Raw genomic sequence first — 16,809 nt, forward strand, 5'->3', positions numbered from 1 at the left:
CACTTTAAATAAAGGAAATCCACAGACTCCCAAGACAGCCCTATAGATGTGCATGGGGATGAACTGTGGGCGTATTGAGCACAGCTCAAGATTTTGGCTACCTGGCTGACAATATTGTGGCAGGATGCTGCTGTGTGATGCAAGTAAATATACATCTGGGGTGGGGTAGTAGAAAAATGTATTCAGCTTTTTTGCAAAAGTGCATTTACCTTTTAATTAAAAGTGACTGATAATGTCTTGCTTTTTCACCAAGATTTTAATAATATTGCAATATATTTACACTTTAAAAACAACCATAGGGCCGCAAATATAGTATATACAGCAGTGGGCACCGCTCCCCCTATCCATGTGTTCAGCCCCCCTGATCTACAGTGGCTATCAAAAGTCTACACACCTGTTAAAAAATTTCAGGTTTTTGTGATGCAAAAAAAAAAAAAAGTCAAGATAAATAATTGCAGAACTTTTTCAACCTTTAATGTGACCTATAAACTGTACAACTCAATTGAACACGGAAATCTTTTAAGGGGGGGGGGTGTAAAATAAAAAAATAATGTGGTTGCATAAGTGTACACACCCCCTTATAACTGGGGATGTAGCTGCGTTTAGAATTAAGCAATCACATTCAAGCTCATGTTAAATAGGAGTCAGTACACAGCTGCCATCATTTAAAGTGCCTCTGATTAACCTCAAATAAAGTAGAGCTGTTCTAGTAGGTCTTTCCTGACATTTTCTTAGTCACATCCAACAGCAAAAGCCATGGTCTGAAGAGAGCTTCCAGACCATCAGAGGGATCTCATTGTTAAAAGGGGTATCAGTCAGGAGAAGGATACAAAAGAATCTCCAAGGCATTAGCCATACCATGGAAAACCGTAAAGACCGTCACGTGGGGAAAATACGGCACAACAGTGACATCACCAAGAACTGGATGTCCCTTCAAAATTGATAAAAAGACGAGAGGAAAACTGGTCAGGGAGGCTGCCAAGAGGCCTACAGCAACATTAAAGGAGCTGCAGGAATATCTGGCAAGTGCTGGCTGTCTGATACATGTGACAACATTCTACCATATTCTTCATATGTCTGGGTTATGGGATAGAGTGGTAAGATGGAAGCCTTTTTTTTTTCTGAAGAAAAAATACCAAGCCTGGCTACATTTTTAAAAAATGCATCGGAAGTCTCCCAAAAGCATGTGGGAAGATGGGTTATGGTTTGATGAAACCAAGGTTGAACAGCACTGCACAATACCAAAAGAACACCATACCCATTGTGAAGCATGGTGGTGGCAGCAGCATGCTTTGGGTCTGTTTTTCTTCAGCTGGAATAGGGGCCTCGATCAAGGTAGAGAGAAATATGAACAAATACCAGTGAATATTGCAAACCTTCAAGCTTCTGATAGAAAGCGGAATATGAAGAGGAACTTCATCTTTCAGCATGACAACGATCCAAACCACACAGCCAAATCAACAATTGAATGGCTTCACCAGAAGATTAAAGTTTTGGAATGGCCCAGACCTGGATGCGATTGAAAATCTGTGGGGTGATCTGAAGAGGGCTGTGCACAGGAGATGCCCTCGTAATCTGACAGATTTTGAGTGCTTTTGCAAAGAAGAAAGGCCAAATATTGCCAAGTCAAGATGTGCCATGCTGATAGACTCATACCCAAAAAGACTAAGTGCTGTAAGAAAATCAAAAGGTTCTTCAAAGTATTAGTTTAAGGGTGTGCATACTTATGCAACCAAATTTTAGTTTTTTAGTTTTACTTCCCTCCACCTAAAAGATTTCGGTTTGTTGTTCAACTGAGTTGTACAGTTTATAGGTCACATTAAAAAGGTGGAAAAAGTTCTGAAATGATTTATCCGTCTCATTTTTTTACATCACAGAAACCTGACAGTTTAAAAGGGGTGTGTAGACTTTTTATATCCACTGTACATGCAGGCCGCCGGATGCATGGATTCTAGTCAGTTTTTTTTTTAATGTTTTTAAGAGCACATGATTAGACCCAGAGGCTCTAAGGCCCCATTCACACCTGAGCATTTTGTAGCTTGAAGCTACAAAACTCTGGAGGGGAAAAAAATCATCTTCACTCCAAAACGCCTGAAGCCAGAAGCTACAAAACGCCTGAAGCGCAAACAAGTTCTGGAGCTTTTTTTTTTTTAGGCAGATTTGGGCGTTTTTCTTTTTACATTGGTGACCTTTTGCGCTGCACAGAATCACGGCAAAATGCCATAAAAAAAGCAACAGAAACTGGTAAAATTGCGCGATTTTCTGCCTGAAAACGCTATGCTCAGGTGTGAATGGGGCCTAAGGCTGGTAAACGGACGTTCAGAGGCAGTTGGCTGCTTTTTTCAGCTGTCCCTAAATTCCTCCAATGTGTACATGTACACGGGTTCGTTAAATGTCATTTTTAGGCAGTTGAGTTTAGAGGCTTTTTGGGAAAGCCAAAAAATGAGTTCATACACTGAGTTTAGAGGCATTTCAAACGCTTCTAAACGCGATAACTCGCATTTAGCCGCATTTAGTTTACATGCATTTTTCATTTTTGGCCATTTTGAAAAAAAAAATGCCTTTGAATGCAAACGCGGCAAAACGCAGCTAAACGTGGCACGTAAATGCGGCAAAATGGACGGTTTAAACGTGGGTTACCATCTGTCAAGTTAAATCGTTCAGAAGAGGTTGTAAAAATGTCCCATGTACATTAAGCCTTAAAGGCTTCAAAAAAAAAAGGGCTCAGGGCATGAATATTTCGCTATTGTAACACTGATTCTCCTCCTGGCCAATCAGGAAACGGTCTGAAAGCAGTCACCCGATTGGCAGAAAGGCGATCCGATTGGCCGCCAGGAGGGAGGGAGGGAGGGAAGAGATGCAGGGGAACCAGAGAAAGCAGCCGCCCGCAAGATGGGGCAAGTGCGGGGTCCGACTACTGATCGACCCCAAACAAAAAAAAAAAAAAACACACACACACCAGCCACCGATATACAGTATATACACACCCTCACACAAAACATACATGTTAAAAACCTACGTTAATAAAGCATATGATCATATGTAAAAGTTTAGCCCTCACTCTTGTACAAGAACGAATGCAATGATCACAGAGCAACCAAAATCTATGGAAATTACAGGCTTGATGTGGTTTAATTTTAGCTAAATAAGACGTCCTAATTGTACGCAGACGTTGTCTAAAACACTGTTTTATAGCACACTCATCCCTATGAATAACACATTCCAACTCATTAGTAAATCACAGAACAGCTCAGACACGCTTTACCTTTATTGGCCTTATGGAAAAAGATGGACTGAAACCCAGAGCACTCAATCACCATTCAGCTTTCCCCATTCGATATTACGAACAAGGATAAGTATTACTTGATATCGGTTACAGCCCATGGCAAACGGATCCATCAATTTATTCTACACATAAGCTGAAAACAGAAGGGAAATCAGCTTATTGTAGCTCCTGGCATCTCATGACTTCTAAGTTCTGTTCAATTTTGATAAATCAGGCAGATTGGTCAGCAGTAAAACTGCACCTCTGCTGCCAACACCTGCAGTAGAAGTTTGATTCTACTTGAACGCTAGTGATGCTTTTTGCTCAAAAGATGATTCCACAAACCATGTTGCACTAGCAAGCAACAGGATTGACAGAGGGGGCAAAATAAAAAAATCCTTCGCTGGCCGGAGCAGAGAGGCGGCGCTCCTTCGCTATTCAGAGCAGAGAGGCGACGCTCCTTCGCTGGCCGGAGCAGAGAGGCGACGCTCCTTCGCTGGCCGGAGCAGAGAGGCGACGCTCCTTCGCTGGCCGGAGCAGAGAGGCGACGCTCCTTCGCTGGCCGGAGCAGAGAGGCGACGCTCCTTCGCTGGCCGGAGCAGAGAGGCGACGCTCCTTCGCTGGCCGGAGCAGAGAGGCGACGCTCCTTCGCTGGCCGGAGCAGAGAGGCGACGCTCCTTCGCTGGCCGGAGCAGAGAGGCGACGCTCCTTCGCTGGCCGGAGCAGAGAGGCGACGCTCCTTCGCTGGCCGGAGCAGAGAGGCGACGCTCCTTCGCTGGCCGGAGCAGAGAGGCGACGCTCCTTCGCTGGCCGGAGCAGAGAGGCGACGCTCCTTCGCTGGCCGGAGCAGAGAGGCGACGCTCCTTCGCTGGCCGGAGCAGAGAGGCGACGCTCCTTCGCTGGCCGGAGCAGAGAGGCGACGCTCCTTCGCTGGCCGGAGCAGAGAGGCGACGCTCCTTCGCTATTCGGAGCAGAGAGGCGATGCTCCTTCGCTATTCGGAGCAGAGAGGCGACGCTCCTTCGCTATTCGGAGCAGAGAGGCGACGCTCCTTTATGGCTGAAGTTGATCCCTCATGGCTGAAATTATCCCTCATGGTTAAAATTACCCTCTGAAAAAAAATATTGCTGCTAGCAAGACTAGCGTGACCTAATCCTTACAAACTACTTACAACTCGCCAATGATAAGAACCCTAGTGTGACATGGTCCTTAGAAACTACTTAGAAACAATGACAAGATCACCAATATCACACTGCAAATAGAACAGATAATTACATTGGCTGCACAGATCTCAATTATAAGGATACAGAAGACACGACAGAACTTCATACAAGAGAATTCTACTGACCATGCTGGAGATTAAAGCAAAAAGGTGATGTCCCATATCATATGCATGTTATACTTAACATATGAAAATTCTTTAAATACTCCTTCAAATTCTCTTTTTAAAAAAACATAAAAACATTTTGTCATCATCTTGTGATCTCACAGACTGCCCTCTAAGATGTCACGTAGTACAACCATGAAGCTTGCAGATGCTCAGAAGGTGACTAATTGGTACAATGAAAACAGTAGAGGGCTGCTACACAGAGCCAGCACTAGCCTTCTCTCACATCACAGGACTGCCTGCTGGGTCGCCTTCTGTGTGGTCTCATTATGACAGTGCATGTGCTGGGGAACCACTATTGTGTGTTTTTTAGCTATTTTCTGCAGCACTTAGCTAAACCTGGCCAGACCTACAGCAAACACAACACTACTGATCTAGGCAACAGACAGATACAGCCCAGAAAAGCACGCACAAAGCATTTTTAGATACAAATACAATTTACAAGAGAAAAACAGTTTTTATGTACAGTAATAAATGTGCTCATGTATTAGAATAAAAATGTTGTACGCGTGTGCAGTCACATTTCCTCATTACATTTACAGTACCAAAAACAGTTGAGACCCCCCCCCCCCCCCCAAACAAAACCCTAGAATATGTTGCATGTCCCAGGAGACTGCGGGACCACTGAGGACACATTTCACGCATGTGCAGTGGAAAACCAGGTGTGAAACACCAGGGTGTCAGTTGGCTTCTCTTCCCATTCAACTGAATAGATAACTAATGATGTGCCAATATCAAGATGATTGAACCAAGTGTAAAGGATCACCAGTCCTTCTGCTTTAGTAGGCCTACTCTACCTTCTCTAATGGCAAAAAAGTCTTGCTGATCCTTTCCACCGACCTTGAATGATGCCGACAATTTGCTTATATATCAGACATGTCCTTCACAATAGATACAGTAGATCAATCTGGCAGTGCTTGTCCTTAAGAAATCAACAGGAGACGCTGAAGTCAATGCCAAATATGCACGCCAAATAATATCCCATACTTAACATATGGAGGCTTACAGTTTCTGATAAGCCCCCTACCTGCAGACCCCCACAACAAACGGGCCAGGGTTGTGGGGAAGAGGGCCTTGTACCCATCAACATGGCAAAGCACCCGTGTTGAGGGCATGTGGCCCGGTATGGCTCAGGAAGGGAAGGGGAGCTCACTCATCTCCCTCCTTTTCTGGCCTGCATGCTCAGATAAGGGTTATCTGAGCATGAATTTTTCAGATAAATAACTAATATAAATGAACCAAATCACACATGTCTAAATGACACCCATTACTTGAATCCTGGAACACACCTAGAGACAATACCTGTAAAGTAACACACTTATCAGAGTGTTGCAGTGAATACATCAGTGGTGGCCTGTCCATTAGAGTTGCCACCCCCCTAATCCATGCACCCAGCCCATAACCTACATGCAGGGTTCTTTACGCATGGATTTCAATGGGGGGGGGGGGGGCTGTTAAGCAAGATTAGAGCCCAGAGGCTCTAATTGACTTAAAAAGGGATGGGCTTGGGGCGCAATGCTTACACATGAAAGCATTTTGAATACATTGTTCTTTAGGAGAAGCCAAGTGTATACATCACATGAATCAGACCTCCTTGTCTGCTAGAAATGTACAATATTCTGGCCAACATTTACTTTTTACGTTATTTTAATTAGCACATTCGTCAATCTGCTGGGATCTCTGTTCCAATACCTGGAGCAGATCACCGGAGATTTGGAAATAATATACAGAGAATGACTACTAGATTGTGTCGCTGGCAAACTCTTACTATACTCATCAAACACATCAACGCAAGTTTAGAAGAATGTTGGCTCTTTCACAATTATTCAGTTTATTCTGCAGCTACGTCACTGATACATCTGTGAACACTCCATGAAAATGTGTTAGTGTGCAAGTCAGAGCCTGCAAATGACGACCGATTTCTTCATTGCCCAGAGGTCAGACATCCGACAAACCTAGTCAAATCTGAGAAAGCACACAGAGCTTCCCAGCATCAGGAAATCACCCCCAGCCATTGCAAAGGAGGCTGATAAGCAACCATGATATTCCCAGTTATGTATCAAAGCAGAAAGTTGTCCTGACTCATTATGACTCATATCTGGATCTCCTGCCTGTAGGAAAAGCAAGACTCTCATAGAATAACGACTATTCAAACACACATTGGAGCTTCCCAAATTCATTAGTCTAGCTACAGAAAACGCATCCTATATGGTTGCTACAGGTTACTGAATTCTGTCCTGCATGACTGCCCTTGTTTGTGGTGGTCATTGTACAGTAAAGCAAAGTTCAATGTAATGCTCCAGGTGAGACCATATACTTTATACGTCCATCGACCCATAATAGTAATTCTGATATGTCCCGAGTACCGAGACAAGTAATGAGGTCTTAATTATCCTGGTGGAAAAACCATGGGCACTAAAAACAGATGATTGGTAAGCAAGAACAGTGGTTGTAGTTGTCCAACTCATTGATAGAGGTCCATATGACCATATCTTGCAACATGTGCTTATCTTTAGGCCAATAAAAGATTGGGTAAGGGAGACCCTTTCCAGGTTTGGATAAAACATGGCAGGTGATCATCTCCCATCGTGGGGTTAAAATGCCTGGCCATGTAGGAATGCAAAAGTGTTAGGCATCCTCAGAAAAATTGTACTTGTTCTGAAAGAGAACAGGTAAATGTTAAGACAGTGAACATAATTGAAGTGCTGCCTATAAAAGAGCTGCAAAGGTTAGTAAATGAAGTTTCTTCTACAGCCACAGCTCTAACTTATTTTGGTTGGATCAAAGGACAAGTAGAAGCCCTGCCAAATTCCTATCTGACCCCATTGGGGAGATTCAACTTCTCTTTGTACTGGTGATTGTGGTCACCAGGCCTAAAAATGATTGGACATCCAAAATATTATAGTTGTTACTGACACAGGATTAGGCCGCGTACACACGCGGGGACTGTTCGCTCAACTTTGTCCGTCAAACAGTTTCAGCGGACAGTCCGCTCAAAATTAGCATGGACGGACTTGCCCACACACGACGAACGAACAGTCCGCTGAAACCGTGCGCGATGACGTGAACGGCACGTACGACGGGACGAAAAATACGACGTCCTATACACTGCAATGCAAACTTCGGCGTGTAAATCCTTTCTGAGCATGCGCGGAACTTAGTTTGACGAACAAGCCTACACACGAGGGGACTGTTCGCTGAAACAGAGTTTCAGCGGACAGTTTTTCGGAATTTCCGAAAAACTTTGTTCAGCAGACTGTCCGCTGAAACTGTCCGCTGAAAGCCCACACACGAGCGGACTGTCCGCCGAAACACTGTTCAGCGGACAAAGTTGAGCGAACAGTCCCCGCGTGTGTACGCGGCCTTAGATGTGAAATCTTCCAAAGGGCACACCGATACCGATGACAACAGTCCGAGAGAATTTTTCTTTAGATATATTTTAGGCTTCCAAAACACACACACACACACACACACACACACACACACACACACACACACACACACACACACACACACTTCGAATGTGTCATATGCAGGAGGACTTCTCAATCTATGCACAAAATTAGCATAACTGGCAGGTCCAGCAGTCTCAATGAATGGCCAGAGAATGAGGGACATCTACTAACGTATGTAGGCACAGGCCAGCCCACCTATACCATAACCCCCTTAAAGGGAAATTAACCAAAAAAGGTTAATTAAATCCACAAGGACTTTACCACTACTATCCCTTTATATTAGCTCTTAAAATGTACAGGTGCAGCAGTTTAGAAATTGGATGAAAGGTTTAGTACTGGGAAACACTTTTTGAAAGATAAAAAGTACATTTTATATACAACTATGTGGATCAAACCAAAATGAGGGACAAATGAGAAAAGAGGGATGGGGGGACAGCCCCTCGAAATCAGGGACAGTTGGGAGCTATGTTCACGTATGGGCAGCCTTAAGTGAACCTGCCTGGACACAAACTTGACTATGGTTGTCAACTTTTTTTTGGGGGGTTATGGTGCATGGTCTGAGGTTGTTACCATTCTGATGCTACTGCTACTTAATGTGTCAGTCACCTTGTACACATGATAAAAATACTGGACTAACAATTGTCCATTTTTTTTTTGTGCATGCTAATTTCATATAAAAGATTAAAGAGGTTACTAAAGTTAAGAAAATTCTCCTAAAACAGAATACAGCTTAGGAAGTAATGTACAATCATACCCCACTTTAAAGTGCACAATGGGGTTGATTTACTAAAGGTAAATCTACTTTGCACTGCAAGTGCATTTAAAAGTGCATTTGAAAGTGCAGTCGCTGTAGATCTGAAATGAGGGGAAGTTCTGCTGATTTTATCATACAATCATGTGCAGGCAAAAATGCCTTTTTTTTTTTTTTTGTATGTCCCCCTCAGATCTACAGCAACTGCACTTCCATGTGCACTTATAGTGCAAAGTGGATTTGCCTCTAGTAAATAAACCCCGATGGGACCAGGAGCATATATCTAAAACAAAAATGTACTTAAAGTGAAGCAATACCTTTAACTTCTCAATGCATGTAATGCATTTCAATAGTCATTTACAGGCATAACTGATTATGTAGGCAAGCTGGCCGGGGAGCAGTGCCATGTCTAGCTGACAGATTTCCCATAAACGCCAAATATTGAAAACCGGGAGCAGTGCCTTGTCAAGCTGACCACATTTTTTTCCGTAGACGCCAATGTGTGTGACTGAACTTATTCTCTCTGGAGAAGAGACAATAAGATTTCAATATACAAATACAGTTACTAGTGACGCCACAAAACTTTTGCAGAAGGGAGTTTAACAAGACTCGTCGTGGCCACTCATTAAAATTAGAAGAAAAAAGAGGTTTAACCTTAAACTACGTAGAGGATTCTTTACTGTAAGAGCGGCAAGGATGTGGAATTCCCTTCCACAGGCGGTGGTCTCAGCAGGGGCCATTGATGGTTAAGAAACTATTAGATAAGCACCTGAACGACTGCAAAATACAGGGATATACAGTGTAATATTGACATATAATCACACACATAAGTTGGACTTGTCTTTTTTTCAACCTCATCTACTATGTAATTATGTGTCCGTACTCGCAAGTCTACACCTGTAATGTAGTGTATTCTTTCAGAATGCGTGGTCCTGCTCTTCTGACTTTTCTTCAGATAAAAACTACCGATAAAACACAACAAAAAAAAAAAATCTGGTATCGAGAAATTTTTTGGGGTTTGTCCCTTCGGATAATTTTGCACTGAACGGTTGTGATTATCTCCAAAGCTGTGTATTACGATTGCATTATCATACGATAGATTTCAACAATGGTATTTTTCATTCGATTTTCTGAACGTGTGTACTAGGCTTTAGAACAAGTATGCAGCATGGGAGTTTACATTTTCAAAAATAACTGGCTGCACCCCAGTGCAGCTCCTAGATTTCCATGCATGTAAAAGTTTGTATAGATTTGTTGATTGATTTAATGCAGCAGGGTTCCTGCTTCAAGACCAATACAGATTAGCAGAAGATGTAAATGGCGGAATTCCAGGATACGTTTTACACAGCAGCATCTGTTATATTCCACTTTGTCATCCTGAATTGTACAAAGCATGTCAACAGCATGTGAGCACCATAAACCAGCAAAACCTCTCCAATTAAGTTACCCAAAGGGGAAAATTGGTTGGGAGACAAAGTGGCTGCCTGTTAACTGTCTCTTCACAGCTATACAATGTCAAAGCCTGCTCATTTGTGGACTTAATCTTATTAGCCCGCCCGTGACATGTGGTAAGGACTGTGCAGCAAGCGTCTCCCTGATATGAATTTTCACTGGTATGCATTTGAAGCCATTTGAACCTAGAATAGAACAGAGCTGTTATCCCTCAAACCTGTCCGTCAACAAGCAGCCCACAGCAGATCTCATTTCCTCCTCTTGTTGTCTTTCAGCTGCCTGATGGCACCTGTCTGCAGATCAAACAGCCACTCGACCAGCACTGATGTTGGCCTTCACACCCAAAAGCATGCTTTCTTAATATACAACAGCAGTTACTTCTTCTAAACATGGTTTCCCATTTTTGTAGAACTACTTCACTAAAGACTGTGATAAATGACTTTTCTTTCCTGCAACCTGTGGTTGCCAGAATTAAAAAATGGAACCATTTGAATCCTCCCTGCTGGGAGAACACATAGAGAGTATTGCTAGCAGCTAACGCTGCTGGCAATAATCACATAAAAAACCTGATGGTCCCTGCTGAACCGGCCGAGATTCAAACAGTCTATGGTCGGTTTAAAGCAGCCCAAAGAGGATTTGATTTTCTCTTTCTTTCCACCATGTGTCTGAATCTGTGGTACTTCACAGTTTGAATTGGACTTGGTATCCTTCTCTTGTAATCCCTGTACAGTAGCACTCATAACTGGTAGAGGGAGGGGCAGGAAAATGGACTAATCAAAAGGTACTGCATGCACATGTGCTGAAAAGAAACAAGATGGCAGGAGAAAAGAAAAGGCCAAAGTTAATTTGTGTGCTGCTACTGCGCTTTCTTCATCCAGGCATAGGCTATGGGCAGGTAGGTGACCAGGCTATATTGTTTAACCTCCCTGGCAGTTTTCCCAAGTGTGGCTCTGGGCTAAATTTCAGTACCATTAGCTTTAGCCCCAAGCCACACTCGGGATTGCATTGCAGGATCCTGGTATGGTATACTTACCTTGTCCCCAAGATCCTGCGATGTCCCCCCACTCTGTCCTCTGCCTCTGTGTGCCAGGCTCCGTTCCCTGCCAGCGTCGCAACGCACAGGGGTGGAGCCCGGCGGCAAATTCAAAAAAATTGAAAAATCATAACACATACATTACACTGTAATCTTACAGATTACATTACTGTATGAAATCATTTCACATCCCTTTTGTCCTGAGTGCTTTGTCCAATGCCCTGCATGCAGTTTTATATTATATATACTGTTCTTTCTGCCTGGAAACTGAAGATTGTCCATAGCAACTAAAAAAGTGTCCCTTTACGTCAAAAGTGGTTTTAGACCAGCTAGAAAACAGCGATAGTAAATTAAAACACTTGTGGAATTGAGCGATAGTGAATCGTGGGGAAGTTCATTTTATTATTTATATTCATTATATTATAATTTATGATTTTGTGTATAAAACTTTATCATATGCGGGATATCTACTAGACTCTTGTTTGGACAAATTTAAGTGGGTTATTGCTAAGAACAACAATATATAACGCCAAATTTCTATGCAAAATCAAAATCTGACAATCATACCGGCCAGGGAGGTTACTAGAGAAAAGTCTGCCAATTTCACTCTTAAAATGCTAATTTACTGCCCCAGAGCAGGGGTGTCTTTTGACCTTCCTGGGCCACACTGGAAAAAGAGGTATTGTCTTGGACCACACTTATAAAAGTTTAGTAAAGGGACAACGTCACATTTTTTCAGCCGCATGTGTTCACTAAGTGTAAATTCATTTTCTGAAAAAAAATAAAAATAAATCAGCAACCTTTTTAAGTTTACGATTTTGTGCTGGGACGCATTCATAGCCATCTTAGGTTGGATAACCCTGTGTTAATATTGACCATCATGTTTATTGTGCACAGGTCAGAGCTGACTTCACTTACTACATAACTATTCTAGGTCTTCTAGCTACACGAGTCAAAGGACTGAAGCCAGGGACTGCCAAGCAATTATGTTTGGAAAATAAACCTTAATTCTCTTGCAGAGCTGTGTGCTGATACTATAGGACTCCTCTGGAGTGTCAATTAGCATGTCGCCTAGTTATCTGCTGTGGTTCCTCCCACTGACCCCTAGTCACAGCAGGACACCACAATGACATTGGGGTTGTCAGGCCAGCGGGGGGGACATGCTATTCCACACACCTGGAAATTTGGAATAGTATCTGCACACAGAGCTCTGCAAGAAAATTACGTTTCCCAGACAGGGTTGTCTAAAGCCCAGCCATAGATGGATCCAATCTCAGCCAATTCAGCAGGGACGGGCCGAGGTTCAATCCATGTATGGGCAGGATGGTTTTACTGAGGTTAATCCCCCCCCATTGACTTCAGTACAACCAGCCTGTCGGATATTTTTGCATGTGCTTACTGCCAAGCAGCTATAGCCCCCAACAGTAATCATTGGGGTTGATTCACTAAAACTAGAAAGTGCAAAATCTGGTGCTGTCCTGTATAGAAACTAATCACCTTCCAGTTTTTATTTTGTTAAAAACTTAATTGAACAAGCTGAAGTTCTAAGCAGTTTGGCTACCATGCACAGCTGCACCAGATTTTGCACTCTGCAGTTTTAGTAAATCAACCTCAATCGTATTCTGTCAGCAGGAAAAGCTACCCCCATCAGCACTGAATGGGAATCAAGTGGTTTTCTTTCCCGCAAACCTTGGGAAATAAATAAAATTGTGCCATCTATGGCAAACCTTGGCACCCCAGAAGTTTTGGAACTGCATTTCCCACGATGCTCATGCCCTCTGGAGTGTAGCTGAGCATCATGGGAAATGTAGCTCCAAAACATCTGGGGTGCCAAGGTGTGCCATCACTGATCTACGGCTTGCTTAAAGAGGAAGTAAACCCTGATGAGTTTACTTCCTCTTTCATTCCCTGCACAGGTAAAGCATAATGGACTACTATGCATCGCATAGTAGTCCATTATGTGTCACTTACCTGACACAGGAGCCAGCGATGTCACCGCTGTCCCCTGTAATCCGGCGCATCCATCTTCTCGGTGGGTCTCGCTGCACCGCTGCTGTCATTCGGCGAAGCCGCGATGATGTCACTCCCGCGCATGCGCACGGGAGCCGCCACACGCGGCATCTTAATCGTTGGCGGTGCGGCGCTCAGTGCGCATGCGTGCCGCTTTCTACCTGCCTGTCTTTCGGCAAATATCTCCTAAACCGTGTAGGTTTAGGAGATATTTCTTGGACCTACAGGTAAGCCTTAATCTAGGCTTACCTGTAGGTCAAAGTGTGTTGTAAGGGTTTACAACCACTTTAAAACATGACCAATTCAGCAATTATATTATATTACACAACGAGTATACATGAGAAGTAATTGTCCAGAGGTTACAGGATCAAAAGAAAATCATTTGTTTGCCACTGACCATAATATAAAGTGTATTTATGGTTTCAATTCCCCAATGCATACAATGGAAGAGAGAATGAATGGGGGGTGTACAGATTGTATATAAAGGGTCTTGTATTACATAGTGTAAGCCTAGTGATGCTCGGAGAGATGGGAGTCGCACAGCTGCAGACAGGACCTCTGAATGGTAAACCCAGCTGTGAGTGAGTCAATCAGAATAAGTCTGATGAGATTACCAGCTGCAAATATTGACACGTCGTCCTCAGCAGGCAACTGTCGCTATGCAATAAACAAGCTAACCTTTGAGACATTGGAGGTAGTGTGACGCTCACCTTCCCTTCCTAGAAGATATGACTCAAAGACACAACCCTGCTACAAAGGTCAGAAGTGTCAGAACCATGAGCGGCTGCTGTGCTATGAAGAACTGCAAATCATAGCCAGAGATGTACGATGCTGAACAGAACATACTATGCTGCCTGCAGCAACGTCAGTACCATGAAATCCCTGGGAGGGATAGGACATGTGCTGGAGGTTCCGCTTGTCTCGCCGTCACAGCTGTCAGAAAGTAACTTCTGGGAATGGGATTATCTGATGTTTGACAGCTCTAAACTGTATTTGACACAATGCAGCAATCACAGCCATTAAAATCCCTGGCTAAGACTAAAGCTAGCCAGACATGAGTCATTCTCTTTCACTTAACCCCCTCATTGAACAAAAGAAAATTGCTCGATTCCCCTATCCAAATACTCTGCTGAGCCTTCCCTGCTGTCAGAATGCACTCATCAACACCACCAGTTATAGGTGGGGGCGCTAATAGAGAAAAAGTTTTCAAACAACTCGAAGGATAGATGTGTACAACCAGCCTGCCCATACATAAATCAAAATTCGGTCGGGTACTTGCTGAACATCGATCTATGTATGGCCAGCTTAAGATGTATAACAAAAAATCCATACATGTGCCAACTAAGGATGAGCTCAGACGTGTTCACAACCCGCACATGCAGAGCCCACCAGGAAGTCGGCACTGCACAGCGCTAATCGCAGCCAGTGAGACATTTCTCGATCTCTACCGCTGCGGATTGGGAAGACGTCTTACCGACTTCCTCGCGGGCTCTGCACGTGCGGGTTGTGAACACGCCTGAGGTCATCCTTAGTGCCAACTGAAAATTAGGTGATAAAAACAAACAAACAAACATTCACCTAGGGTGGGTAGAATATTACTATACAATTTATAAAATAGCGATATGTGACAATGTCACAGCCAGGAAGACGACCTAAACTCACGCTAAATGGTAAGATCTGTCAAAATGTTCATGCAAGAAAGAAAATGCTTTTTGTACAAAAATGTTTAACGGGCAGTTATCACATGATTGCATGGAAAACAGCGATTTGGGAGTTAAACTAAAACAACCTTTTAAAAACAAGGAATTTCACCTAAATTCTAAAAAGTGAAAAAGGTTAAAATTGAAAATTTATGAAATGTTAACTGTAAAATACATATTTTTCATGCATGCTTACATTTTGTAGAACATTGTGAACCCCTTGGCTCCTCCACACTACCATCGTGTGTAACCCAGCTGTGCCAATGCAGCATGTGCACACACAACACTCTAGCACAGGGGTCTTCAAACTTTCTAAACAAAAGGGCTAATTATTATCTTTCAAGCTTTAGAAGGGCTGGAATGTGGAAATAGGAACAGAAAATGTCCTGGTGTCTGTAACAATGCCCCATCATCGGTGTCAGTGGATCAAATAGTGCCCCATCATTGGTGTCAGTGGAAGGAATAGTGCCCCATCATCCGTGCCAGTGGAAGGAATAGTGCCCCATCATCCGTGCCAGTGGAAGGAATAGTGCCCCATCATCCGTGCCAGTGGAAGGAATAGTGCCCCATCATCCGTGCCAGTGGGAGGAATAGTGCCCCATCATCCGTGCCAGTGGGAGGAATAGTGCCCCATCATCCGTGTCAGTGGAGGAATAGTGCCCCATCATCCGTGTCAGTGGGAGGAATAGTGCCCCATCATCCGTGTCAGTGGGAGGAATAGTGCCCCATCATCCGTGTCAGTGGAGGAATAGTGCCCCATCATCCGCGTCAGTGGGAGGAATAGTGCCCCATCATCCGCGTCAGTGGGAGGAATAGTGCCCCATCATCCGCGTCAGTGGGAGGAATAGTGCCCCATCATCCGTGTCAGTGGGAGGAATAGTGCCCCATCATCCGTGTCAGTGGGAGGAATAGTGCCCCATCATCCGTGTCAGTGGGAGGAATAGTGCCCCATCATCCGTGTCAGTGGGAGGAATAGTGCCCCATCATCCGTGTCAGTGGGAGGAATAGTGCCCCATCATCCGTGTCAGTGGAGGAATAGTGCCCCATCATCCATGTCAGTGGGAGGAATAGTGCCCCATCATCCGTGTCAGTGGGAGGAATAGTGCCCCATCCTCCGTGTCAGTGGGAGGAATAGTGCCCCATCCTCCGCGTCAGTGGGAGAAATAGTGCCCCATCCTCCGCGTCAGTGGGAGAAATAGTGCCCCATCCTCCGTGTCAGTGGAATAGTGCCTCATCATCTGTGTCAGTGGGAGGAATAGTGCCCCATCATCCGTGTCAGTGGGAGGAATAGTGTCCCATCATCAGTGTCAGTGGGAGGAATAGTGTCCCATCATCAGTGTCAGTGGGAGGAATAGTGCCCCATCATCAGTGTCAGTGGGAGGAATAGTGCCCCATTATCAGTGTCAGTGGGAGGAATAGTGCCCCATCAGTGTCAGTGGGAGGAATAGTGCCCCATCAGTGTCAGTGGGAGGAATAGTGCCCCATCAGTGTCAGTGGGAGGAATAGTGCCCCATCAGTGTCAGTGGGAGGAATAGTGCCCCATCATCAGTGTCAGTGAGAGGAATAGTGCCCCATCATCAGTGTCAGTGAGAGGAATAGTGCCCCATCAGTGTCAGTGAGAGGAATAGTGCCCCATCAGTGTCAGTGGCAGGAATAGTGTCCCATCATTGGCGTCAGTGGCAGGAATAGTGTCCCATCATCGGCGTCAGTGGCAGGAATAGTGTCCCATCATCGGCGTCAGTGGCAGGAATAGTGTCC

At 44.2% G+C, this 16,809-nt stretch overlaps 1 protein-coding gene across 2 annotated transcripts in view; it reads right to left on the reverse strand.

Moving 5' to 3' along the window:
• Positions 1 to 16,809, reverse strand: part of LHFPL2 (LHFPL tetraspan subfamily member 2) — a 153,991-nt gene that overhangs the window by 20,599 nt on the left and 116,583 nt on the right. The gene's annotated exons all lie outside the window — the stretch shown is intronic.

This window comes from Lithobates pipiens, unplaced genomic scaffold, assembly GCF_037356315.1.
Source record: "Lithobates pipiens isolate NorthernLeopardFrog02 unplaced genomic scaffold, aLitPip1_a1.2 Scaffold_3, whole genome shotgun sequence".
NCBI classification, from domain to species: Eukaryota; Metazoa; Chordata; class Amphibia; order Anura; family Ranidae; genus Lithobates; species Lithobates pipiens.